This window comes from Dicentrarchus labrax, unplaced genomic scaffold (assembly GCF_905237075.1).
Source record: "Dicentrarchus labrax unplaced genomic scaffold, dlabrax2021, whole genome shotgun sequence".
NCBI classification, from domain to species: domain Eukaryota; kingdom Metazoa; phylum Chordata; class Actinopteri; family Moronidae; genus Dicentrarchus; species Dicentrarchus labrax.
In genome coordinates, this window is record NW_026136703.1 from 5,421,177 (window position 1) to 5,449,045 (window position 27,869).

Here is a 27,869-nt window from a genome sequence, read left to right on the forward strand (position 1 = left end):
CCTCAGCTGTACTGTGTGTTTAGTGCCAGTTAGCGAATGGTAGCATGCCAACACACGACTAAGATAGTGATCAGGGTAACTTACATACGTTGTGTTGTAGCTACTTAATAGTTTATGATATTTAGTATAACATTGTGGGAACTTTTTGGATTGTACAATGGAATTACATCTCTCTGGCTTTTATTGAGTCTGCCCACTCAGTGTGTGTGTCCTCAGAGGTTCACCAACAAGGAGATTAATTTGAACAAAACCCTAATCACTGTATCATTTGTGAATAATCACTTAATTTATATAAAGACAAAACCCTAATCACTGTATCATTTGTGAATAATCACTTAATTTATATAAAGACAAAACCCTAATCACTGTATCATTTGTGAATAATCAATGAATATCAATAATATTAACACATCAATAATTTAATCTTCAAGGAAATGTCTGCTTCTGCTGCTGCTTTTTGTCTTTCCAGGGACCGGCCCCTTGCCTGGAGCGGGACAATATTCGGTCCATCACATCAAACACAGACTAATTGATTTGCCAAATAAAGATCTTCCTACAGTGCACCCCCCACATACACACTCCATCTTCCATAATATGAATTTTAATAATAGCCAATGGAATATTGATGTGATCTCAATATGTCACTCCTCAACATATTGAGTAAGTGAAGTCTGACTCTCTATGGGCTGATTGCATTACATTGTAATGAGCTGGGGCTATTTGATTAGAGGGCTGTTTTTTTATCTTTCAATTTCCAAGTTTCGACTGTTGAAGTAATACCTTTGTTAAACACACAGGATGGTAAAGAAAGCATTTTCACAACTGTTGTTTGGAATGACACTATTTAACCAGTATTACTTTTGTTGATTCCTAATAAAGTAGACCGTCATTCAGCTAAGTAAATCTTTTTCAGAAAGCACAAAAGATTTGATTGCTATTGAGAGGCTTACATTGTTGATGTTTTAATGGACTTTGGTGGGTTTTACAGTGAGCTTGATTAGTTAGACCGTGGGGTATGTGTTTTGGTACTTACATTATTTGCATGGTGGCCTATCATTCATTTTCACTTTGTGTAATACAAGGACTTTTATAGAGGCCCATTTGCCGATATAGAGGGGGTTGTCACAACATGTCATGCATATTGGCAATCCATTCAACAAAATGGAACCGTAAACCATGGATTACGTTCAATAACTTTTTAGAATTCCAACATATTTTTGAGTAATTTCTTTCAACAATATCTTTGCATGCAAATATTGTATGATTAAGGTTGGGGAAGGGTCATAGTTATGGAAAATGAAGTGAAGCCTACAGGCTAGTTTTGGCAGTCAACTTCAGGCTGCTGCTGCTGCGCTTAATGGCCCTCACTGCCACATATATCCAACATACCCCTTTGATTACAGTGCCATACTTAAGCAGTCAGTTATCCACTCGCTCCTTTCCTGCCACGCCTGCTGCCACACTGATCACTTAAAAGCTATGTTCAGTTGCTTCTACTGCTACCACCACAGCATGTGCTGTTCATACAGTATTTCATGAGCCCAGTCTCTGCCCAAGCATCCACCTGTAGAGGGTATGTTGTCCTACGGAGAAGATTTTATCGTCACTCCCTGATATGCGCTAAGCTTGGTGTTTCCTTGCGGGGAGTGACAAGGTCATAGAAAACATGCACATAATACTCCACAAGAGCCGGCTGACTCAACTACTGTTAAGGTATGGTTAAGGTTAGGGAAAGATTCTAGTCATGGTTAAAAGCATTAGCTGTGGCTGGACATGGACAGTCAGAAATAACCTTTTATTCACATCCATATACATTTTATTGCAAATTATTTTAATTCTACCTACTGTGCTATAAATATACATATCGACCGACCTCTACTGGTTGAAACCTGGCTATTGCAATTCAATTTCGCTGTTCTAGAGGCAGGCGACATACCACGATCAGCCATAACATTATGAGCACTGACTGGTGAAGTGAAAAACACTGATTATCTGGTTATCATGGCTCCTGTCAGTGGGTGGGATATAATAGGCAGCAAGTGAACATTTTGTCCTCAAGGTTGATGTGTTAGAAGCAGGAAAAATGGGCAGTGTGAGGATTTGAGTGACTCCCGATCTGCAGTGGTCAGTACCTATCAAATGTGGTCCAAGGAAGGAAAAGCGGTGAACCAGAGACAGGATCATGGGCAGCCAAGGCTCATTGATGCACGTGGGGAGTGAACAGACGAGCTACTGTAGCTCAAACTGCTGAAACAGTTAATGCTGGTTCTGATAGAAAGGTATCAGAACACACAGTCCATCACAGTTTGTTGGCATGGGGCTGCAGAACATTATGACCATCAGGGTGCCCAGGTGCTCAGAATGTTATGGCTGATTAGTTTATGTGGTGGCACCAACCAACCCCTAGTTAGCTTGGTGAGCAGTAGTCAGTCTGTCACTCTGGTCACACACTTCATAGCCACAAGGTCACGCCCCTTGAATTATTATCTGTGTTGCATTTTTTTAATTTGCTGAGAGGGAGGAAGCGAGCAAGATTTAGGGGTTTAGTTTCACTTTAATGTCACTTCTCTCTCTGTGTCAACTGACTAGCTCAGTATCTGGAGCATAAATCAGCTGGTGGGACATGTAGAGTGGAATCCTGCTTGGATGCACTGTTGAACACTGAATATATTGTCAAGAGGCGAAAAACATACTTTCCGTGACAGGCATAAAGTAAAACTGCTGGGCACATGACCCACTGTGATGTGCCATCAGTTTTTTTGAATAACTCAGAGATGCATTGTTTCCTCTGCAGATATCTTTTGAGAGTGGGTGTGCTTGGAAGCCTCTCCTAAGAGATCTGTGAAAACAATGTGGAGAAATATATATGCTTTAAACATTACCCAAACAAATTGAGTGCAAAGAACTAAACCAAACTTGACAGTCAAACAAAATCTGCTACATCCCACAGTTGTGCAGATTATATAAAAACTGGCTGATGAAACTGTAGCAGAGAATCTTCTGTGCAGCAAAATGGGTTTTTTTTGCCTCCTCTGACTGAGCTTTGATCAGGAAATGTCGGATGGTGAGATCCCTGAATAGCTCAGCCTCCTACAGCAGCTGTTTATGAACTTGTCCCAAAACTGTCACCGTGGTTGATGAACGGTAACACGAGCCCTGGGGATGAAGTTGTGAGAGCGGGATCACATCAGCCCCCTTCCTCAGAAACCTTTCAATGGCCCAAGTGCTCCTTAGTTGTTCACCCCCTGGAGCTGCCTGATTTGTGCGTCCTGCTCACCTGCCTCTCATGTGTGGATGAAACTGTAATTCAGCCTGTAGTCAGGGGTGTTGTTTCTCATGCTTGCCTCATTACAGCTGAGACAATGAAGTGCCGGGTGGTTAGACAGTGCCTGGGGTTTCACCATGTGCTGCTACCCTTTTATTTGTGTTACAGTAGGCGGTGATTTAATGAAGTGCCGAATGGGATTTTTTTGTTTGATTGATACAGATACACAGGAGGGATGGGGATACAAAGGCTGAGATGCGGAGGATGTCTCAGGTGAACTGAAGCCCTTATTGTTACTGACTGTGTACACGTGAGACAGTTACCCAACTAGATACATGGGAGTGAGAACTTGTAATGAATAAATCAGTGGCTTCAAATGCTTACAATCTCATTGTTGTGGTCCGCTTATGATTTTATAATATGGTGTATGCTTTTGAGATCCATTATCAATTACTTATAGACAATACACAACTTTTCTGCTCATAAAAATCATTTGACCACTTTTCTGCCAGCAATTATCTTGTATTTCCGCCTGAACAGTCCAGCAGGCGATGATTATGCAGTACAATGAGCTGTATCCACTACGTCAGTGAAGTGTCCAGGATTCACACAGCTTATGAACTACAACTCTGAATGCTTTTCATATGTGAATGAACACCCTGCAGCTAATCAATTTGAAGAAATACCAGACAAACTAAACAGGTCTAAAACTGGTTAGCTGGCACTCAGGAAACACTGATTCTGCTAATGATTATCTGGTAGAAATGGTGTTGCCAGTAATTACACACATTTAATCAATGGTAGGAAACTAGACCTCTATTTAATGCTTAATAACTCCTCATGTTAACATCACAGAACAATGGTTAATGTCATAATTAAAGGAAGACGTGTACCATTAAAGGACCAGTGTGTAGGATTTAATGGCATCAAGTGGTGAAGTTGCAGGTGTGAGGGAGAAACTACGGAGGTTGAGGAAGTCTCGAAAATCATGAAAGCCCCTATCTACAGCCAGTGTTTGGTTTGTTCATTCTGGGCTACAGTTGAAACATGACAGTTCAATGTAGAAGACCCGCTCCCTTTGTAGATAAGAACAATTATATGCTAATAAAAACACACCTATGAAGATTATATTCCATTTTTGTTTGACATGTCAGACATTTTTATTAATTTCAAAACAGCAGTAATGCTTTACCTTATTGTGTGTACACCTATCAGCCATAACATTATGAGCACTGACTGGTGAAGTGAAAAACACTGATTATCTGGTTATCATGGCTCCTGTCAGTGGGTGGGATACATCAGGCAGCAAGTGAACATTTTGCCCTGAAAGTTGATGTGTTAGAAGCAGGAAAAGTGGGCAGCGTGAGGATTTGAGCGACTTTAACAAGGGCCACATTGTGATGGCTAGACGACTGGGTCAGAGCATCTCCAAAACTGCAGCTCTTGTGGGGTGTTCCTGGTCTGCCTTGATGCACGTGGAGAGTGAAGGCTGGCCAATGTGGTCCGTTCCAACAGACGAGCTACTGTAGCTCAAACTGCTGAAATGGTTGCAATAACACACCAACACCATGCAGTGTTATTGAGAAATGGCCCGACTTCTTACTTGATTTATGAGCTCAGTAAACAGCTTCCTAATGAGTTTATGGTCTCAATTGTTTCAAGTCTTCTTCTATGATGTTCATTTAGTAAATTATGGTCCCATTTAGAGTAAAACAGACGATATGCTTAAGGTGTGGCTACCTTGTGATTGTCAGGTCATTCTCAGTGAGTCCGCCAGCTCAACGCAACAAACTCAGATCAAACAGTCAAACTAGGCAGTGCTGATCAGATATGGATCAAGATTCTGTTACTTTGTTGACTATTTCTCACCTAAAATCATTTCAGAAACATATTTTAGTGAACTGTTTAGCTGTAATATGAGATTGTGTGTGACCAGGTGAGCCTCCATTGTTTCTGGCTATGGATGAGTTGAAACTGCACAGCCAATAACTGCAGCTCAACTTGCAGTATGTCACATCCACTAGCTCCGACAAACTGTCATGGCGACGACTATAATGCATACCTCAATGCTTCAAAACAGTACTCCACAAACCCATGGGTGACGTCACGACACTTGGGTGGTAATGAGCAACTTGTTTCACAATGAATGAAATTGCGCACCAGGTGGTGTTGCAGAAAGAGGTAATGTGATGTAATATAATACATCACATTGAATATTAATTTAATAAAAATGTACAAAGAAGAAGGGCAGGTTTGCCAGGTTGTTGATCAAGTAGGAATCCCAATCAAATTAGAGGTTTCCTCTGTTCTAATAGGCAGTATTTCCAACAGTCACAATATCAGCAGAGCACCCAGGATATTGATATTCATTTTCATGCATCAAAAAAAGTGTCAGAGGAGAGCAGCAAAGTGACGAGATTAAAGAGAAGACAAATCCAAACAATTACACAGGCATGATTACACAAACTTATGAACAGCAATTATCATCAAACATTCCTTTTGTCATCTCATCAACCTTTGCCAGACAAGGATGCAGGCTGCCAAAATGTTTAGTGCTGATGCATTTTAAACTTTAGAGAACAGCCAAGTCATTTTACAGCGATGTACTGAAAATATCCTTGTGGCACCATAATTACAAATGGTTCGCTGTTAATGATCTCCTATAAACACCTTGGACACTCTTTTGTCATTGCAGTTTTGATACAATTTCTTGCTCTAAAAATGAACGTAACCACCCGGGGGTGTCACTTATATTAGTAATTGTTAACTTGAAGCGCAGAAATAGCAAGATGGGTATCACTGACTCATAAATGCATTTCATCCCACAGCTCACATTCACACCTGAGCCGTCATCTTATCAAAGACTAACAGAATGTAAAATTAGAGAGAAAATCTCAGCGTTAACCCCTATTCAGTCAAACATCTGAAAGAAAAGTCTTGCAGTGTACAGTCACCATTAAAAAGACAGCAACCACCTGAAAAAATGGCTACCTTGATTAAAAAGTATTGATTAAAAACCATTGACTGGGAATAAGGGCAGTCGGACTGTTTTCTATAAGTGAAGGAGAAAAACAACCCAGCTTTGTTCCACAAACTCTCAGCTTTCTATGGTTTTATGACCTGTAGTTTCTAGTCTCATCCTCCATTTACCCTTTGAAAGGCCTTGTGTAGCAGACTTGTTTGCTGAGATTGTCACTGTGAAGGCTGACTGGAATGTTTACCACTAGTATTTGTATCTCGTACACTTTGATAGCTAAATGTCTACTTTTTAATTTTATCACAATAAATAAATCCACAACAACATGAGTAATCACTATACTGCGGATGGGTGCGTACAATAGGAATGGACACAACTCAAAAGGCTGTGTAGGCTGCAGAATGTATTGTCTAAGCGTTCAGTAACAGTTACTGTATATACAGTCGACAGTGTTGGTTGAACAGCTGTTTGTTCTCACAGAGCCATGGCTCAAGGCTTCAGATCAATCTATATCTCTGATGGGTGGGGAGTGACATGCGCGATCATCTTTCCTCTACAACCGGTCCAGTTGTTGAAAGGAGTCTAATGTGACTTATGCTGTACATATTAAAAAAGGAGCCATCAACATGTGCGCAATGTTTTGCTGATATGGAAGCATTTATTTTATATTTCAACATGAGCACAGAGGGCAGAGATACTTTGCACAGGAACTTGGGATCCTAGTGCCATTTTGCATCGTAGCAATACATAGGTGTTTGTTTTTGGCTTGTGGCTCATCATTAGGTTTCAGTTTTGGCTCTGGTCTGTCAACTTGTCAAGAAAAAAATGAATTTCTTTGAGAAAATGACATAATTTTCTCATTTTCTCTGCCAAATATGCACGGTTAACCATGGGGGAGCCAGAAGGGAAAAGGAGCACATTAAATATGAAAAGTAATATTTGAAAGCAATACCGAATGCCAGACAGCCTTACTGCATTATACTCCATTATCTTTTGAACTGTTACCTAGTGCCCGGATTTAGTTTTTTCCTTTACATAAATAAAGACATTTGCACCATAAATGAATGCGGAAAAGGTGCAAATTGGTGCATAAAAATTCACTAGAATGCAGAAAATTAAGTGTTGGATGCTCAGAATTTCCTAAGGGAGGAACCCCAGGCACACGCTTAATGTGTGCCTCCTCCACAATGCTGAAACCAAACCTGCGCCCTTGGGCAGAGGTAATGTACTGAGAAATGCAGCAGTGCATCAATATTGGCAGGAAGGAAGAAGACAGCATGAACATGAAACAATGAGGAATTCAAATTGAGCCTAAAATTGACTTTGCAAATGTTTTAACAGGAAGGAAATGCATTCAAAACGTTGTTAGACCTCAAGGAAGCACAAAATGCATTTCAGTTTGTAATATTGAATTAAATGTTGTTTACAAGGCAACTCCACAGGGTACCTTTTAAATGTTAGATATACATTTAAAGGTACCCTTTGGAGTTGATTAAAAAAAAAATAAAAAATATAGATACTGTTAGCATGCAAGATCCCATGCCTCTGTGAAATGACACATTTAGGTGCGTTCATCTGCTTTTTATATCTAAGGAGTCTTGATTGCAGCATCTGAAATGTTTAAATTAAATTGTATCTGCTCTCTGTAGACGCAGCACAGAGAAGCGCAATCAGTCTTAAGTGTGGGGGCGTGCTCTGACATTGCATGCTGTCTTGGGAAAATGTTCAGCAGAATAACTTCATGGGAGTCTGTATTATACTAACTACTGTAATGAGAATAACATAACTTATTTTGTTTTGCCTTAATTTCCCTTTCAGACTCCCAGTTGGGTTAATTGCACTTTATGTAAAGATTATGTTATCATCAAATGAATTACAGACTGATACAGCACACTGTTGGATGAAATCGCCGACTGGGTTTTAATGGTGCACCAGAATCCTCAACAACAAAAGATTATTTTATAAACACTGTTCAACACAACAGGTGACCATTTAGATTGTCAGCTCTTAATTACATCGCAAGTAGTATCACTGTCAGATCTGAAGCTGTGCAATATGATACGAGGATTCACACATTGTTTCAAGACAAATACTACACTGAAATTTTATATTCAGGAAGGAATTGAGGCATGAAATTTCAGTATTTAAAGGATTGGTGAAATACTGACACTTGCAGCTCTTTATCAAAAAACTAATAATGATCAGCAGCAGTTAATGACATTAAACAAACAAGGGACTTAGCCATTCTTCAAAAATAATTAAAAATATTAGTGATCTGCACAGAATTACTCATAAATGTGGAGAAAATCCACTGGAAATCCACTCCCCACTTCCAGTAATCAAACAGAAAAGAAGAAAACAACAACCCACTGGTCTTTTTTTAGAATGCGACTGAGCGACTGCTGACAAAGCTTTCATGTTTTATTGATCAAAGGAGCTATTGATAGACGAATGTGCTTTTCTCCATCTAATTAACCAATGACATATATAGTGCTGCCAGACAACAGGAGTCCCACATCATGCAAATGTGGAGCAACTTTTCATTTTCCACATCAGAGGCGCTGATACATGGAGCGGGCACCATATAGAACCCGGCCCTGTTTCTTCGTTCACGTCTCTCTGGGGTGTTTCTGGTATTTTTGTGCTGCAACATCTTGTTATTGCCATCAGCAGCTGGTTTTCAGCAGTCAGAACGGAGCATGTGATTAACAAATATAATTGTTTCATCAAAGGGAGTGAAAGCAGTTCAGTCACTGACTGACAGCACTGTGAATGTTTAATTGAATATTTTAGATGTTGTTCAAGAAGTTAATCAATTGTGACGCAGAGTAGAGCCCTCAGCATGTCATTTGTGGGCAAGTTTGTTACAGATGCTGATTGGGGGTTTATTTAAATGAACTCTGTTTAGCAAAATGCAATTCAGCCTATAGAGGAACTGATTTGACAAAGTAGAAAATGACTGACAGATGTTCTGAGGCACATTTATTATCAGACCCTTGATTAATTTGTCAAGTTTGATTCATGTGTCTGATGATTTGCAAATCTGTTTAACAGTTAAGCAATTCTTTATTGATTTATCATTTATATAATATTAATTATTATTAATAGTAACCGTATCTTCTAGAACAGTGGTTCTGAACCAGTCCTGGGGGTCAGGACATGCACAGGGGGGTCATGAGGTACATCTAAAGGCCTGAATATACTCCCAAACAGATGCGTACACGGACAACTGCAGACACCACGGCCTAGTAGTGGTTCTGTTTCTACTGCTTTCTGGACGTGTACCACACATGCGCAGTACATTGGCATCTACAGGAAGCTGTGCCCTTGTAGGGTGGTGGTTGTGCAGGCCAGAGTTATTATAATGTTTTTCGTTATTTCTTTTTGTTTTATTATTCCATTTCAATTATTATTATTTTTTAATTCAGTTCAGTTTCAGTTAGTAGAGGGGTAGCTTGTTTCAGTTTAGTTTATGTTTTAAAAGTTTTATATTTATATATTTGTCAGAAAAGCTATAACAATATAAACACATCAATTGTAGACATGCCAGTCTCAATATGCACCAATGCCTCCTCATGCTTGTTGTATTGAAAAGTTTTACCAAATTGACTAAAACTAAAGACATGTATATTTTTATTTTATCTTGTAAGCACATGATATCGTTTTTTGTTGTTTTTTAGTCTAGTTTTTATTTTTATTTCAGTTAATTAAAATATTTTTTCACACCTAGTTTTAGTTTTTAGTTCAGTTTTAGTTAACTATAATAAGCTTGGTGTGGGCAGTCCTCACTGTCACAACAAATTGGAGGTATATGGATGTCCATACAGAGCCTACGCATACTCCCTCTGATGACAACACGGACCCTTGCGTACATGCAGACATAAAAGTATAATTACAGTTAAGGGGTCAACATGATTACTGGTGTAAGTTATTGGGGGAAAAAAATGTGTAGCAAAATGTATTTTCAGGACTTTTCTAATCTTTCCAATAAATTGACTCTAATAAGTAACAATTACTTCCATTTAACTGCTCACAGCTCACATACTCTGTAATGAGTTGCTGCAAGAATAATCTCCTATGTATTTGGTCACAAGCAAAATAAAATGTTGGGAGCCACTGTAATAAATAAATATGTTTATGTACTACTAAATTGCTGCCTGGATCACATTCAGTGGCAATTTCCATAAGTAACTTTATTAGGCCGTGTTCAGACAGACATTAACACTGCATGAAAAAACAGAGTCCACCTCATTTATTTCAGTGAGGACACTGGGCTGATGCAGAGGGCTTTAGCTAAAAAAACCCAAACTTTTTCCTCAGTTCAAAGCAAACACATGCATGTCCCCGGTAGATTACCTTGTAACATGAAAGCGGTAATTCTACTTTACTTTATCACTTTATCCTTCATCACCACCATCAGAGTTGTAAAATCCTTTCTCAGAGTATTCTAATCCTCTCTGCAGTGTTCTGGCATCTGATAAGCCTTCAAAATTATGAATGTATAAATCAACCTGGCCTTCCAGGATTATGTATGTATTGAGTACCTGAAGCAACCCGCCCCCACAAAAACACCCTTTGAATTTCTTTAATGCTCTCAAGTTCTAGTTTGTGCCTCACATGTATTGCCATTACATTCGAGTCACGGAGCTAAGCATCCGATTTTCAAAAGAGAAAAAAAATAACCGCAGATCTTTGAAAAACCCAAAAGGTCATTTAACAACACTTATCGCTGCTCTGGAGGTATTTCCAGAATCCTCAGAGATTCCTGTAACCATCTGGATGAAAAGATATTCCTTCTGTTGCACAATGAAAAACATTTTGAACCGGTTTCCTTAAGTTTCCTTTCCTGCTATTTTTGATCTGAACGACCAATCATACTGCACTGAAGTCACAACGCAGAGGACAGGTGGATGGTTGGTTATATGAAGCACATGTTTGAACCACTAAAACCAGCATTCCTGTCCTTGCGTCACATGTGTTGTATGGATGTGGACTATCTTACTGCAGAAAAACTTTCACAACAACCACGGAATCTGTTTTCCCATTGAGTTCTTCAATTACACTTATTATATAAAATACATTATATTTTAACTTCCATTAATTGTCCGTCCTCTACAAGTCTCCAGGTATATGGGAAGCTTTCAGACAGTATTGTGAGCTTGGTGATGTGCTGATTTATGTCCATGACAATACGAGATGACAGCCAGGAATATTGTCTTGTGTTTGGAAAAAAAAACAAAATGATTTGTGTATCACACACAGAGCTCAGCAAAGACAACATAATTACAAGGTACTACAGCCATTACAGCTAACAGCCTGAAACCTTTTATTGTTTTATCATCCGTAGTATGCAGTCTGGTCGGTTCAGGAGTCTACAAATGTGTTTCAGTGCAAAGAAAGCACAAAGGAGTCCCTGGTCTCACGTCCATTTTCTGTTTTAAGACCAGTGCACTATCTACATCTTGTTGCAAGACTATAAATCTGTGTCTGTCAATAGGCACTTGCTTTCGGGCTTTGAGCTTTAACATATATTTAACGTCTACAGTAATGCAAAGTTGTGACATACAAAGGTTGTTCATTTACATACAACAGGCCAGCACCATTCACCCTGTGGGTGGTTACAAATCACTTAACAACTAAAGGTAACATAGAGGGGAATTATGGTGGCAAAGATTTGAATCTTATAAGCAACTGAATTTGTATGACAATTTAAATACCACTGAATTTAAAGGGGACCGATTATGCTAATTTCCAGCCCTATATTCTTAATGTGAGACTCGACTAGAGTAGCTTTTCACGATTCACTCAAAACAAACATCCTGCCTACAGCTAATTTAGCCATCCTATTAGGCAACTCTGGCTAGACTGGGAGTTCAGAGCAACGATACAGTGTTAGTTTTTAACATTTAATCTCTAATCCAGGGCTTTAGGTTTGAAACACTCCCACTTGTAAAGCTTCACTTTACAGACCCGGAAGCTCTGTCCATTATACATACTATCAATGGTTTGAAATGACTGTTGGGTGTGGTTGCCAGTTCAACCACGCCCAACAGTGATGTCAAGGTGCCCTGAACACATCCCGAGTACACTTCTGCATCACTGCAGCAGGGTGAAAACAATTTCTCCCAAAAGTCAGCAAAAACAAGCTTTACAGTTGATATTAAGTCAGTTTTCAAATATTCCCAGCCACTGCTAACACAAAACAAACAAACCAAAAGATAAAGAGGTTGAGAGTGGAGGATAGGAGGATTTTACATGTGGAGTGTGTTAAATGAGGCATTTTCAGTGTTTTTAGCATCAAAATGTCACAAATTCTCTCATCCTCTGTGATTAACCCTGACAGGGAGCAGAGTCTGATGGCTGGCTGTCACACTGAAGCACTTAGCAACTGAGATCCATCCACAGGCGTCGCAGCTTAATTTACAAGTTAGCACCATTCATTATTACAGGCCAACTTACAGCGAATCCATCAACTTACACTTAATCAATAAATGTGACAGGACTTAACCTTAATTATACCCTGTTTTTTTTGTTAATAGACAATAAATTGTCATCAAGTTAATAAGCCTTTGATGTTAATAAAAATGTCTTGACGTTAATTAAAATCGTTTTTGATGACAAATGAATTCGGTTTCCATATGAAGGCCATTCAAACAGTCCAAATGGTTTTAATCCTGTTTTTTAGGCAAATGACACTTTTAAAGGTTCCAACATCAGACACATGATTCATCAAAAATCTCTTAATACTTAAGAGATGTTTTCCAAATCTGAAGTGTAAACTGTAAAATGCAACAGTCAAAACAAAATCACACTAATGTGCTTGTCTGTGGATATGCGTATTATATTTACTTGTGCAGTTTTGACCCCGTGGTTATTTGCCAAAAGAAAAGAGAAGAAAAGAGACTGTGTGCCTGGAGAAGAGATTATAAGAAAGAGGGGTTACCATGCACTCATACTGTATGGGCTGACCTTTTAAAATGCCATCCTTTGTAATCAAGGACTGACCCTCTGCTACAGGAGAGCAGTATCACCACTGCAACACCGCCCACGTACATGAATTGTCCTTCTGCTGAGGCGAATGTACTTGAAGATTTACCAAGAACTTCTCCAGTAATGGTTTTACCAGGAAAAGGCGGATATGGTGCAGCTAAATCAGTGTCACAAACATGTTTGAGTGAGGAGAAATGGTGTAAAACTAATCCACAGTCGGTTGATCTTTTGCATATCGCTGTGTGTCAACAGGGAAGATAATGCACAGGAGCTTTGCATGGCTGTACGATGTGAGATAAAATGTCATATTAAGCTTGTTTTTTAACTCTGCTTTGGATGTAATCCAGCTAGCTTACTGTTTACTCCATGCATACAAAAGCAAGTACATTACAACCTGGCAGGAGACAAACACGAGCTTCAGGACGACTCTCTTTATTGTAAGCCTCATCCCAATACTCTCACATATTCTACAACAACAAAGAGTTTGGGAATTTAAAATGTGTTATTAAGCTTGCATACATAATGCATCCCCCCTTGTGTACTTGTCATGAGCTAAAATATTCCATCTCGTCTTTGGCACTGGAGGGCTCAACTTACACAGTCAATTACTGTATGCGGCTTCATCATATGGCCTATCTTGCATGCAAATGAGACTATAAATACACCAACTCATTTCTCAGATGCATCACCCTGTCGGGGTGTTAAACAGAGCACTGTGACCCACTATAGGTCTTTCACTGTCTCGCAGTTCTTTAAAATGTCTCTATCTTGGTTTAAGAGGAGTAAACCGAGTTTTCTGTCATGCAATCTCATTTTCTGCCCTTACACAGGCTGTTACTACAGAGGAGATGAAGTTGAGAAACGTTTTCACACTAGCTGCCAATCTCTGACAAATGTGAAATATTAATAGCTCCAGTTTATGCCCTTTTGGACAGATATTTTATAATAAGAAATAAGAAGCGTAGACATAATACCTTAAAAGTACACCCTGCCTTCAGAAGATACTAGAGGAAAACACATCTTTGAACAAAGGGTGTTCTTTTAGCGTTCTTGTACTGAAGAAAATAAACTTTATTTTACACATTTATGGAAAAGATTCAAATATCACTATATTGCTATATATCGGACTGCCTACAATAAATATTTACATTCAAATGAATATAATACATTAAAAAAGGTAGCTTAACACCAACTCACATCAGTTTCACCAAATGCTGACGTGGCATTCTGCTAAGCTAGTTACCAAGTTTTTTCCTCCATTATAACAGAATTTAGCTACTTCCTTATTAAATTATTTGAAAAAATATACTGAATTATCAAGATGTCAGTTCACCAAAATGTATATTTTGCAGTTATAGATGATATGCAACAAATGGGGAAAATCTGCTGCGGCTCTCACCTAGCTTTCACATCTTTATGCTGCATTCAGGCACAATGGGAAGATCAGGAAAACTTCAAGTAACACTCACTGTTAATTACACCGGATAAATTACCTACATTATCTACTTTTGTTGTTATGTGTTTGTGGTGGTTAGCTGACAAGTGAATGCAGATAAAAACGATATATCCTTTTAAATTAGCTGAATCAATTGTTTTAGTGTCACAATTGGATTTTATCTTGATGCAGTCTCTTGAAGCCAAGTGGGAGATATTATACCTGTCAGATATAAACATAATTACAGCTCAGAGGCTGATGGGAATGTTTTCTTCTACTCTGCTTCTTGTAATTAAGGTCTTAAGGATCGGAACACAGCCCTAGTTGTCAAGTAAGCTGTCTCTCTGCAGCAGAATGCATGCAGTAAATTTCATGTTACCAGTGCAATAAATGCATTTTGGCTTTTAGTACCATTTTGTCGCTAATTTAATTGAAATTATACATGGTGATGGCATAATATGTCGTAATGGTAAAGCAGATGGCAAAACTTCTCATACTGATTTGAACTTTAATATGGTTAAAAGTTGTAATGTAATGTACATAGTAGGCTACATATAAGTGTCCTTGGGTTCCATTGCAGCAGATTCTTGGGTAAACATATTTGTATTCTCAGAGTCATGGACATTTATCACCTACTGTACCTGCACAATGCAATAATAGAATAATTTCAAACATCAAAAAGTTATCTGTGACTGCTCTGCATCTCAACACCCCCACACACTACTTTACAGCACACACTTCCATGCAGGGAGAGACTGGTGGTTGCAACTGTTAAGCTCCATGGTAATGATTAAATGGCTGGTGGTTTGAGGCAGGGTAACATTAATTCCTTTCAAGGAGATTTTGCTCAAACACAGATGAATTATGTAGCGAAGGCCCACTGAAACAGTCCGCAAGCTGTGTCAACGATGCTGCAGAGCTAAAGATAGAGCCAACTTGAGGTCAGGTTCACCTCCCCTGCACAGAGCCTACAGTGTTGTAAAAACACAGTAGGTTCAATACAGAGGAGGTTCAAAAAGCCTTTTTTTTTATGGTTTAATGGTTTGGTAAGATGTCGGACCTGTCACAGAACATAGATATATGTATACCAAAGCAAATGGAGTATACATGTACATCTGGAAGAAGTGAGAGAAGTGATGTATATAATTTAAAAATGTGTGGCAATGTTGGACCATTGGCACTGAGAAAATAGCAGTTTAAGTGGGTGAGACAATGTGTTAGCTTGTGCGCTGGTGTGTGAGTGTATGATTAAAGTGGAGAGAGGAAGAAAAGGAGACTGAGCTCAAAGTGTTTGCTTGGTAACTTTGCTAAAGTTTTCTCAGAAATATATTTCCTCTTCCATGCAAACTCGGTCTGTTTTCATCCAACGAGTACAGCTCATGTTAGCACCACTGGGTTGAGCTGAATGTTCAGTTCAAACCACAGTGTTGTAAGTGCAGGATGTGCTCTCACAGCGGCTTGCTGAGCCATGAGAACGACTATTGTGCAAAACGTTGTTCTTGCATAAGGCTTGTACTTTGATGTCTGCCCAGGCCGTACTGTTTGTGTGAAGTCGCCTTTTACATCAGGCCAAATGGTATAAGGTGACTTTTGGAAGCGCTGCTTCTTTGAAGACATCATTCATTAGCATTCAAAGGGACAGCCCCGGTCCAACCGCCCAGTGCTCGGATCAAAACATTGCCAACAGCAGGGCAGAGGGACGTGCGTGGCATTCTCTCTGACCTCCAGTCTTTGAGACACCTCATTTGCAGCTCAGTTGTCATGTGCAAATCCCTCCAGATAGATAATGTCACAGTATACTCAGCAACCTGCCATGTTATTATGACAGGTCTGTTTGCAGAGAGAGATTGGATGTGATTTGGAAGGACGGTGCACCGACTCTTTGATGATCTACATCCACGTGGTAATAATAGTAAGAGAGTATATTTGTAGGCTGTGCAGGGACTTATGAAAGACAAGACAAAGTCAATGGAAACTCTCAGGATTTGTGGATTTCCTCACTCCCTAAACGTTGGCTGTTGTGTTGCACCACTGACTAATAAGGGCCTTGTGACTCATTCTGTGAGCTTTGTCTCTGTTGAGTTAAAGTTAAAGAAGCACTCCAATGATTTTACATGTCAAAGTCAATTGTGTAGTCTTGGTTAGTACTACCCAGCCTGGGAAAACAGTTGTAATAATTTCCCATGTGGTCCTGGAGGCACTTTGTCAAGTCTGACAAAATTACTCCAGTTTCATCACTTGGTTTTTCAGCTTGGATACATTTGTTTTAAGCAGAAAGTTTGTATTACAAATGTGGGCATTTGCCAGGCAGGGACAGTCAAATAATAGACACTTTTGTGTCACGCGACGGAAAGTGTGGGATCCAGTGTTTTTGAAGCTTGACCCATATAATTGGCTAAAAGTCTGGAGGTCTCGGCCTCTGCTGCACTAATTTCACAATTTATGGCCATGCTAGCAGGATGGAGTGGCAATGCTGGTCTGTCTGACCACCACTTTGGTCCAAACTGAAACATTTCAACTAAGACACGAAGTAACAAAAACTGCAGTTCCTTAAACAGCCATTTGAAGCTGGTTCCAGAAGGGAGTGATCGCCATAAGGCCCCATGTTAAAATGTCCAACTTTACAGCAGAAATAAGCATGTTTATGTTTAAACATGTTTATTTTATGTTAACCTGGTACAAAAAAACGTTTTTGGTCTATGTAGCTAAATAATAATGTTCATGACAACTGTACATTTTTAATTATAGGTATAGTAGGTTGACATATTTGGCTTTTAGTGACATATTGACAGTACTGGTAGATTTTACATTACATACACACAGTGAAAACATTTCATTTGAAAGTTAGGCAGCACTGATGTTTGGAATACATTACAATTCACAGAGCAGGATGTTATGATAAATTTGTACTCAGCAGACTTGATGGACACAAACATACATTTGATGGCTATATACATATGGTAATTTCAAAGCCTGCAATTTGTTGTGTGTTTGTACATAAGTAGTCAATATGTTACCCATACAGTATCTGGCCAGAGATAGTGTATGTGCACAACACCGTACACACAGAAATAACAACGTTTTTTTAACATGATGCTTCATCATCTCCCCTGAAAGCAATGAGTTTCCATTTGGTTGATCTGGGTTCCACTAATCAACCACCATTCCCTTGCTTATTTTAAAAGCAGGCTGCACTCAGTAACTAATATGCAAGAAGATTAAATAAAATCTAATTCCAGAGGAACATGGCAGTCTGCTCTCTCCTTGTAGAGGTCCAGTTGTGGCTTTGGTTTGGGATCAGATGTGTTCTCTGTGGCTCAGATCAGATGACTAACAGGATTTAAATGTATCATCTGAAGGAACAGAGAGAGTGTGCGGGTGTGCGTGCGTGTGTGTGTGTGGTTTGTAGCTGATGTTCAGTGTCTTATCTCATATGGCAACCTAATGAATGTATTGTAGACATTTCAGCACGTACACATCTGTGTTTGTTTTACAGTATGTATTTTATTAGCGTGTGTTTTCACAGTGTCTCAGCAACTCCTGATGTTCCCATAGTGCTGTATTCTTGTGCATAAATCCTTAATACAACTCAGGCCCTGACAGAAGGGATGTTGGCTGTGCAATCTTGCTCATAATTAATCGACACACAGAGCTTAAACACTCTGCATCTAAAGGATTTCTTGACCTCCTCCATACGCCTTGATTGACCCCCTTAAAAGAGTACATTAATGACAGATGCATTCTTGATTGATTGCTTTGATGCAACTTTCGAATAAAGTGTTCAGAGACCACGCAGCTTAATTAACTTCCACTCGGTAGCTGGCGTCTTATTTGAGGTATTTGACATTTATGAGCACGCACACGGCTTGTTTTACATCAAGAAACTTGACAGCCACAGCAGAGGTATTGTCGTATTTTGGGTGTGAAATAAAAACAGATTGCCATAGGTAGTAGCCTTAATTTGTTCGAGATGGACAATCCTTGATTTACATATTCATCACCTTCAAGGCCCCCTGGCTCCATGTCTAACTTCAGGCTTTAAATCTTCATTAAAAAAGACCTGAGTGCCACTGCAAGATGCTGAAAAGTGACAAAGGAACACTGTTCACACACAGTTAGAGAAACCCTTTTCCAGTGTGCCATGTTTCACTGTGTTACATCAACCCTAATCTAGAGTGACAGTTGTTGATGACCTACGCTACACGCAACAGCAGTGTATCAATTATACAGCGTGAAATTGTAACTGTCTGATTTCTGGTTGAACTTTTGCAGCTTCATGCCTGTTTGCACTCGAACAATGTTAAGCCCACCACAAGGCAGTGTGGGCACTCGAGCTGCTGTAGGTGGTTATAGGGAGAGATGGAGAATGCCGCTTGCAGGCTCTGGAATCTCATTAAGCATATTGTGTTGCCAGAATCAAAGCAGAGGTGTACTTGGCAACAGCTAACCGCTACAACTAAGGAAGTCAGGAAATCTCTGTGGCTTAGTAACACCCGACATTGCAGAAAGAGCTTGTCAATGGGATTTCGGGAGGATATTCTGCAGCTTGTCACTGTGACAGAGGCGGAAATCACATGACACAACTAAAATTGTTTGTCAAAGAGAGCAAATTGTCTTTTCAACCTGTTCAGTTTATTCTTGTAGTTTACAATCGCAAGAAAGGGATCAATCAGTCCTATTTGGGACAATTTGTACCCATAATTCTTTCTTTTGTCTTACCCCTAGGGTATCATAGCTTTATAGGCCTTTGAATCACTGCCAACATCTGAGATTCTTTTTCAGTGATTTAAAAAGGTCTGGTTTTGTGCTCAGGTGGAGAAACTACCGAGCCATTAAAGAGGCCTTTCCAAAAAGGAAAGTTGATTTAAAGGAAATGACAAGTCTTAAATGGGGATATTTCTTTAATAAACAATGACAACATTTATTTAACTGGCCCTAGGGACTTCTACTGCAGCTCCTGCAGCAACTTAAAATGGTGTTGATGCAACAGATTATGTATCAGTGAGTAGTAATTGAACATGGACATGCTGCCAAACTCAGTAATGAAGTGGAAACAAAATGGCAATCCAGTTTTTCAGGATGATATCATACAGATTTTACATGCTTTTACTTTGGGTTTTGGGATATCCATCGCTACAATTTCTTCCTCTATCCCAGACTAACAGTTTACTCAACTATTAGGGGGCAGCCCTAATCAACATCCACCACCACATATGTTATGTGAATCAGGACAGACATGGATGTGAACAGTAACTTGACTGGTTAGCGAGACATACAACAACAGGGTGGTCATTTAAGTGTAAAATGGCCCCCTCAGTGATTGAGTTAGACACCCCTGCTCTAGACTAACCACACACTTTTATGTAAATAGTTTTCATTGGAGTTACTTAAACAGTCCCAATGAAAGCTAGTGACTGTTATTCCTGTGTCGTATCTGGAACACACATTTCTTCATCATCATTTCAAATATATATCTCAAACCCAGACAAATACAAATCAATTGTTTTCCATAATTTTGGTGAACGGACTCTTTAGATAAGCTGCACAACTCTGAAGGTAGGGGCAGGTTTTTAATGGAGAGAATGCAAAGGATGGTCATTTTCAGGGATCAAGCAATGTGTTTTTTCGTTACGTTAGACCGCTGTGACACAGTGCTTATTATCTGGTATCACAGTGACACTATTTAATTTGATGTCTCTTGTCCAGTGCCATAAGACCACAGGGTCTTCTCTTTCAGCCAGTTGGATGTGTGTCATTTAGTGTTTTACCCCAACCGTCTGGTTTGGCAAAGACAGACGTCTGGCAGATGCAGAGCTTAAGAAGAGCCTTGTTTCAGCAGAAAGATGTGTTGTTCAGTAAAGAGAGCCCTAATTGCATTGAGACTTCAAAATTGCTTTTGTTTATTCACCTCGACTGGCACAGCCTGGAGCCAGAACACAGTTTTTTTTTTTTTTAACCAAAATAAACATTATGAAACCTTGTTGTGTCTACCTTTTGTCTCTCTCTCTCTCTCTCTCTCTCTCTCTCTCTCTCTGCTTTTATCTTCTCCCATTAGGATGAGATGGAGCAGTGGGTTCTGGGAGGACATGTGCTCTGACATGGTCGCAGAATTTTAATGAGGAGACGTATTAATGCTGTATTATTAGACACCAGCTATTCCCTCCTTTCATAAGACTAACACAGAAACAGATTGTCAGAGAACTCCTTTGAAACCTTGTCTGAAAACATCATGGATCTGAATGTGTCTGCGTCTGACCCTGATGTCCTTATCTTTAGATTTCCCCTCAAACTGATTTACCCATCCTTTAATTCTACAGACTGATATCAAAGAATCAGAAGGGTATAATTACCAAACCGAAAGCCAAAATACTGTTTTTCTGCTCCCTGATGCACTCTAAAGTGCTCTTTGAATGTTTGATGTTTTAATTCCACTGTGGTCATGGCCAACCATGTGCTTGTGGTACCAGATGCATATCATGGCGGGCAAAAACTGGGAGAAAAAAAAATCTTGTTGTTCACTAACTTTACTTTTTTGTTCACGAACCAAACACTGCAGCTTGCAGGTTATTGTAATCTGAACAACCATCACCAATGCCTTCCTTTAACTGTCCTACTGTGCCTCCTCCTCCTCCTCTAGGTGACCTGAGAGATCCAACAGAGACAAATGTGACAACCATCAAGAAAAGGTGTCGTACGATTCAGACCCCACCCTCTTGACATGACTCAATATGTGTTTGGATACCTGACCTGACCAAACAACTGATCCTATAACTGTGAGTACCAAAACCTGTTGCACACATCCATATGCATGGCCACATGTCATGATCTCTGACATCAATACAGCAAATGCAATGAGTCTACAGTGATGTCTTCACAGGCAAAATTAACATGAGGTACAGATATCATCGTTCAAATCCCAGTCCCTACCTGATACATTACTGCTACTTTTGTGTCATTTGCTCTTAAAGAGAAACTTTTCAACCAGCTTTTTATCATTACAATGTGGGTGCTACATTATATGCAAATTAACAATGTTTAGTCTCCATGTTGCCTGCACCCAGAGCTCTCTGCACATTTGCCGGCAAAAGTCTGCAGTATGATGTGTTTAGGGCTGGTAGCTGGTGGCATTTTTTGTGTCCGCCTCCACAGACAGTTGGGGGGGCGGTGGCGGCTCCTCACTGCTCCAAAATCAGAACATCCTGTTCAAAATCAACTGGCTAGAACAACCACTGGAGGTCCTAGGCAGGCGGCTATTGAAGAAAAAGATTTTATTAGTGTAATGCTGGAATCAGACATTCTGGGCTGCAGTGTGGAGGAATTACGGGAAATTGGTGGCGGAAGAGGCCCCCAATGCTGAGAGTCAAGAATTGCCAGCCTGTGTAATATTACACCAAAGCTTTGGTCCACATGTGGAGAGTGCTTGGTTATCAATGTGTTTACATGCAGTTAACAGTTTTACAGTCAGCTTTCAGCAGTAACTGGATTTCTGAAACGGCATGTATAGCCTATAGGTTTGGTAGTAGAAGAAGTTTAGAGAAATTAGACTTCCCAATAGATTTCTCTTGGAGAACATTTCTTGCCCATGTACTGTAAACATGTTACCGGGTTTCTAATAAACTGTGCTTGACAGAGACTTTAGAAAATAACACTGTGATAGAAGTTAAAAGACGGACTAAAGCTGAAACTCAAACGAAGTAGCTGTAGGTCTAAATAACGTTCTCACAGCTGAAGTTTTGACTATTTATATTTTCGACATCTATAAAGAAAAGCTGTGGTAGAGGCCTCTCCAACATACACATACACACTGACAAAGAATCAGGAAGAAGCATCTTAAAAAATAAATAAGTAAGCCAGGTTCCAAAATAATGTCTGGGTAGGCCAGTATCTGGTTTCTGACCTGCTGCATGTGTTCATAGATTTCAAAGTAAACTGGTTACTACAGTGATGCACACATATTGTACGATTTTGAACATAACCTAGGTTACTTGTGTGCTTGTAAGCATACTGTCCAACTTTCAGCAGATAATTAGATTTCATAGGAGACGCTAATACTCATGCTCGGAACATTATCATGGCAATATGTCAACAGTCTTGAGAATTTATAGTAGCTTTAGCGGTATATCATGACTTTAGATTCTAACTCTGGTAGAAACAAGAAATGCTAGGACCCAAAACCAATCCCGGGGAGATTGGGTCTTTGTCTCCTGACCAGGTTTGACATTTGTCATCATGGGTCTGAGTTCCCACTTTCAAATAATATACCGGTCCGGTTTGGGTTTGGGTTTGACATTTCTCGCCTCTGCATGGGTCCAGGTCCCAGCTTTCAAATAATAGGTTGTTCCAGTTTGGGCAGTATATTTCTGGGTATTTTGGTTCAGGCACAGATATTTGGACCAACAAAGACCTCTACTGTAACCCTTACCATTGAAATGCACCACAGACATACAAATGAACATTTATGGCTTGTAGTTTATTTGATAGATCACTACAAAAGATCACTTGTCTTACCTTGGATAACTCTATAGTCACCTAGAATTTATAGATACAGTGTATGCTTAAATTAGCATGTAGCACTGGAGCCTATGGTTAACTGAGGATGCAGGATGAATAGTGTATTCATACTTGGCAAGAAGAGAAAAAACTTTTTATCCCCTTAAGACAAAGCATGTCAAATTTTCTTTTCATATAAATCTGACATTCTTCACCAAATCTTCTTAAAACCATTGTCACATATCTTCAGTCAGCATTTGTGCCGCCTGCACCATGATTGGATGATATCACTTCAACAAGACAAACACTGAGCAAAACCTGGAGTGTTCTGATTTACAAAGTTGGATTAGGGTCTTAAGCTATCTCCCCAAACTCTTCCTTTCTCATTCTATCATCTTCCCTTTCTCTGAGAAAATTGGCATCATTTACTGCTGCCACTGCAGAGCTCATTGTCACCCATTATCCCAGGGACAAAGCTGCCATGACATTGAGTTAATCCGTGCTTGTTTCAATTTTGCTTCCAGCGGAAGAAAACAGATAAAGAGTTCAGGTAAGTGATGGCAAGGAGGCACCATACCCCAGGCAAAATGGACTACAATGATTAGGAAGGTTGAGAGAAAGATAAAACGCAATCTGCCGGGCAAATTAGGATGATTTCCTAAAAAATGTCAGGGATTTGTTGGCCATACTTGTGAGGTTTTTGTCTCTGAGACTGATTGAACGCTCCCCTTAAGACTAAAATTGCTTGCCAGAATGTCAGGCACACATACTGTAAAAAGACGACCGCAGTAATTCTAAAAGGAACGTTTTATGAAATGTAGGGCAAGGAAACTATAGTCGACTCCCTCTTATAAATATCTTCACAGTCATTATCACAATCAGACATAAGGTACAGTAATGATGAACCACTATAGTAAGACCTCAGTCAGAAGCTCTTGGAAGTAGAGCAGTCAGTCTTCAAACTATATGTGCGGGCCTGCTCTAGTGAAAAGTGAAATGTCATCTGTAAAGCTATGTGTCTTAGATAAAGCTCACTCTAGGAGTCTAATTATAGCAAGCCCAAGCCATATGCTGCATTGTGAACCTAGACTAAGCTTACTTAATTGCATCTAAAGAATATAAAAGAGACAGGAAGTTTATCCAAATATGACTGCCAAGCCAAGCCACTTTTTCACAAGCCATTCCAAAAAGATTGTATACAATATGCTGTTTTAATTGGGGTTTTGGGTGTTGAAAATGTTGTGGTTATTTACAGGTTGTCTCTGGCTTGAAGAAGAACAGAAAGAGATGGATTCTAAAGATACATTGCCTTATAGTAAATGTTTCATAATGCATTAGGTTAGGGTCTTGATAAAGTGCAATAAGGACTGAAAACTTAAACCACATCATCTTCATTTGCATTAATAGTTAAAGGGTTGAAAGGGAAACATTTTACATGTCAGTGTCTATTTACTAGTTAATACTACTCAGTCTGTAAAATAGTTCACGTCTTCCGTGATTCTGGTATTGTTTTGTCAAGTTTGACCAAATCACTTTACAAACTGAAATTACCATTAACCAGGAAGGGCTTGTCAGACAAACGATGCTACCGAATTACAATTTGGGAAATGTAGGATCCAAATTCTGTGGAGCTTGACCAAAAGTCTAGACATTTAGGCCTTCATTGCACACATCATTTTTGCACTAAATGCCTCATAATTCAACCAGCATTTGGAGCAGTAAAATTCTGCAGAAAAATCAGTTCATTTCAGTGGAATTGTTGCAATCAGTGGATTCGATTTTGGCTGCCTAGTAATCTTTTGTTTTGTGTTCCGTTCACTTCCGTTCCATTCACCTTCCTCTTTTGGAGTTCAAACTGCTCCACAAAAGAAGTTTCAATTGTAAAAGCAAGCAAATGTGACTTACTTGTGCTAGCATGTACCCGGCTGCTAAGCATGTAATGCTAATTACAATTCACCAGCTAGCTCTGTGAGTAGTCACTACTGTCGCTGCCCAGTCCGTACATCCTGCCCGAGTGGTACAACGCATGAACTCAACAGAGATGAGAAGGAAAAAAGAGGGCTCACGCATTAGCTTCTTTCATCATCAGCTCTGGAAAAACGTGTTTTAACGTCTTCTGGATGCAGTCTTATGTGACTTATAAGTATATCTAAAAGCACGTGTGAGACATGGACCATATGTCTGACAAAAAGTTCAGTTTTCAGATAACTTTTCTTTCGTTTTGTCAAGCTATTAATGCTGCCTTAGCTAAGACTGAGAACTAAGGAATTTTTAAATAAAAAAGTAATAATGTATTGTATCGTAACCAGTTTTTCGGTCGATAATCAAAGTAGATTCTGAGTCAGCCATCTGGTTTCTCATCTCTGTTTAAATTTGCAGCAGTACCTACCAATCAAAGAGATCAGGCAGCGACAACTACATCACCAAGCTTGTAATACTTCCTATTTCATTAAGGGCCCTTGGATAACCTTTGCTGTGCCGCTTTCTTGTGTGACTGGGCCTTCATAAGCTACAATAACAGAAATGCAGCACTTGATGCAAGAATGTTGGCCAGCCTTAAATTTGATTCAAAGACTCACAGCGCTGAAGGATCAATCTGGATGTAGGAAAAATTCGCCACATGAGAGCAATGCAACAAACAAGACAAATATGTCACCTTTATTGGTCTTTAATGCAGAACCCTGTCTCCAGAAAATATCTGTACCCATCTGTTCCATCTGCTATGATGGGAACAGTGAAGTAGTAAAATGCCTCTTGATAGCATATTATTGGCAAATTAAGCAATTAACTAGAAATAGATTCATAAAGCGCTCTAAGATCACATAATGTTTGTGCTGAAAAATTAATCATGAATATTTGCAGTGCTGAGAAGACCTATCACATTTTTTGAACCTGGGAATTGCCTTTCTCCTCCATCCCATCTCAGCGGGATATGAAAAAGATGATAGCAAGTTAATATCACCATGCAATCTATTGATTGCACTTGTCAGCTTTTACAATCTGGCCTCATCTATTGGTCCGCACCCCCTCCGTCTCATTTAAGAGTTTCCCGGGAGCCGAGGTGAGCCTGTCCTCTACCTGACAAACTACTGCTTCCTCATCCATCCTGCCCCACCACCCCTCTTATAGCTGCATACGAGAGCCCTATCATGGTTCACTAATCCTCCTCATTAAGGCAGGCCCCAAGGCTCTCGTTACTGTACATCTATTCCCACATGTCTTGTACCAGGACTCATGGCTTTCATCTTTGGCAGCATGTGCAGATGTCATGAGTTTGCCATGTGCAATATAGGATGTGTGTCAGGATTTTGATGTCTCTGTCAGCTGCGGGACCAGAAAACACGTGGAAAGGCAACTGCTCTCCATCTATCTCAGCAGTGGAGGGAAAATCGCATGGGTTGCATTCCATGCTGCTTGTTATAGAACATCTGCCTCTATCAATGTTTTTTTTTGCTTTGTGTAAAGCAGTAAAGCCTTTAGCACACACTGTATTCACCTAAACTGAGGCTGAACTGTTTTCCTTTTGGGCTGGTTAATATCGCTTTGTAAGTTCTTCAGGATCAATACGAGTTGCAGGAATAGTTAAACTATTATGTGTGCATTTGGTGTCTGATACTCTAGGTCAAGCCTCAGGGCAGCAACCATGTCTGCATACATTGCTGTTATTCCTTTTTCTTATTCTTAAACCACTCGCCCCGTGGTTCTGGGAGCCAAAAAATATACTTTTAATAGCCTGAAAAAAGGAGTTTTCTTGACAGAGCATAATTCTGTCCGCTCTTAAGTTTGTGTAAAGGTTGTGGCAGCACAGCAAATGCTTAGAGGATCTATATTAACCTCGCTTTGAAGTTACCCGTACAGCCCGTGAGCTCTTTGGATTTCCTTATTAAAGGGCTTTCTGATTCATCTTGGAAACAACTGAGACCAATTGGAAGCTGAGTCGCGTGGGGGGGGGCAACCTGCATGTGAAAATCCTGGCAATGCAGCACGGCCATCCAGTCATATAACTTCCTCTGATAAATGATGCTAAAGCTCCGGTGACAACCGGGAAGATAGGTTTGAAGGATACAAATCATCTGCTGTGAGACTGAATCACAAAGTTGAGCAGCTTTGGCTCGCTATCAGAAATATGCTCTGAGTGATGGGGTGTTCTATTTATAAAGGAATTGTAGTAAGGATTTTTTTTTTTTTTGCCCAGAGGGGGAGGTGAATGGGTGTGTAATACTGCACCAGGGGGGAGTTAAATGTGTCTGACAAGGTTTAAACTGAGTGTGGTGGTGGTGAGTTGCCAACAGCTGAATATTACTCAGTTTTTCTTATGGTGTGTTCCCACTCAAAGCGAAGCAAATATTTGCCTCACATTTGCACTAGTTTACTCGTGGGATCATTTCTATTTACTCGTGTTACTCATGTGAGTAATGTGAGGTGAATATTTTTTAATTTGTGCGCAAGATGACGAGCAAACAACTTTTGAGATGTTTGTTTTCTGAATAAAGTTCAGATCGTTTAGGGCAGTGGTTCTCAATTATTTTCTGTCATGCCCCTCCTAGGGGACAGACATTTTTTCACGCCCCCCCTGAATTTTAATACTATTTACCTGATAATATTTATTTGTACAAACCACTGTATGAGTTGCTGGCACTAGCATTCTGCATACAATCACCTGATTATCAAAATAGATTAATAAAATGAGAGGGACAGTATTCAGTGTCTCA

The 27,869-nt window shown here is 39.7% G+C and overlaps 1 protein-coding gene across 2 annotated transcripts in view; it reads left to right on the forward strand.

The window, feature by feature from the left end:
- Positions 1 to 27,869, forward strand: part of LOC127360122 (leucine-rich repeat and fibronectin type-III domain-containing protein 2) — a 134,423-nt gene that overhangs the window by 49,170 nt on the left and 57,384 nt on the right. For both annotated transcript variants that reach the window (XM_051394393.1, XM_051394394.1), the window contains exon 3: positions 21,305 to 21,440. The gene's annotated coding sequence lies outside the window, so the exon portion shown is untranslated. The remainder of the gene's footprint in view (positions 1 to 21,304; positions 21,441 to 27,869) is intronic.